Source organism: Mytilus edulis, chromosome 2, assembly GCF_963676685.1.
Source record: "Mytilus edulis chromosome 2, xbMytEdul2.2, whole genome shotgun sequence".
In the NCBI taxonomy this organism is placed as follows: Eukaryota; Metazoa; Mollusca; class Bivalvia; order Mytilida; family Mytilidae; genus Mytilus; species Mytilus edulis.
This window is the reverse complement of record NC_092345.1, coordinates 84,282,955-84,284,569: the sequence shown is the minus strand read 5'-3', so window position 1 is coordinate 84,284,569 and position 1,615 is coordinate 84,282,955.

Sequence of the window (1,615 nt, the reverse complement as noted above, 5' to 3'; positions counted from 1 at the left end):
AAAAATATTTTAATCTACATAATTTATATGAAATTGACAAAAAAAAAAAAACAACAACAATCAAGTTTCTATGCTCTATAGAGTTTTTATTAATGTAGTCTAAAGTATTTCATAATCAATGCATCGTATCAAATGCATAAATATATGAAAACAATTCCTTTCAAATAAATTTGTTATACGCTTCGCATGCTATGAGGTATAGACTGACATACATCATAACTTAAATCTAAATTAAAGTCATATGAAACGAATCAATGTACGGAAAGACAGTCATTCAATAGCAGTACATAATTTATGAAGATTTTGATAATAAAAGGTATTTTCATTTAAGAATTGAATGCTTCTTTTTGTAAATTTATTGGGGTGTAAAAGCGTTGACCGAAGTACATTTTGTATGAAGCGCGGAAGCGCTTCATTCTAAAAATGTGCGCACGGTTAACGCTTTTACAACCCTATAAAGTTACAAAAAGAAGCTTTCAATACTTATAATTACATTTTTTAGCTAAGATCATGAAAACACGAATTTTATATATTTTTTTATTTAATTCACCTGTGCACTTTATTGTTGGACCACGTGTTATCATGAATTAAAAGTTGTATTGAGCAATGCAACTGCTTACGGAATAACACGTGATGTGCAGTTAGCCAATCAGAATAAAGTATTAGAATGAAACATACATCTAATGTAATTATTACAAGAAAGTTCACATTCACTTATAGCCGTTCAACTATATAAAATTTATTCAACTTCTACACTATTATTTACCTCATGTCACATTAAACATGTCAAAGGAGAAATTCGAAAAATAAATTCTAAATAGCTGTCTTGAACAATTTTTTATAGTAACTTCATTACAAGTTTAAAAATGACATTTTTTTCTAAAAGAGGGCAAAAATCTGTTTGTAATGTTGCAAATTTGTTATTTTGAAATATGTATCAAAATACGATGTCGGATCATATTACCAGTTCTTATATATAATACCGTGTATAATTTTGCATTTTAAAGTGCCATCGATAAAAGAAAAGTCATCGAATATTTTTGTTATGCCGTATTCAAAAAGACTCGTACGTTTCATTGTTCATACAACAAATAGGTCACTATAGTATTAACATGACAGTGTTTTGTTTCAATATGTACTGGATAATTATGCAAAAAGCCAATTTTAGACAAGGTACCCGCAAAAGCCCGGAAATATCGAGACTAGTTGAATAATTAATATGTGTGTTTGTGTTTTACCTCCAATCTTCTTGCCAAGTTTAGAGGATTAATTTGATTTAAAATGATTATGATCCATCTCTAGGCCTAAGATAAAAGTGTTTTACATACATGGTGAACTTTCTCTGCACAGTGATTTGATTTACAACGTATCCTTTTTTTATAAATTGAATGAAAGCTGCTGAGACTGATACTAACTTATATTATGTCCCAGATAATAGTAAACCACAAACACAGTGAATCACATGGCAATACACATCACAGGGATTTACTGTAACATGTGCCACTTGTGTCTAATCCGGGCTACTAGTACATTGTACTTGTATTGTCAGTATGTTCTTCATTGTTAAGAGTGTATTTGGTCTGCCTCTTGTTAATGTGTATGTTAAAATTGTCGT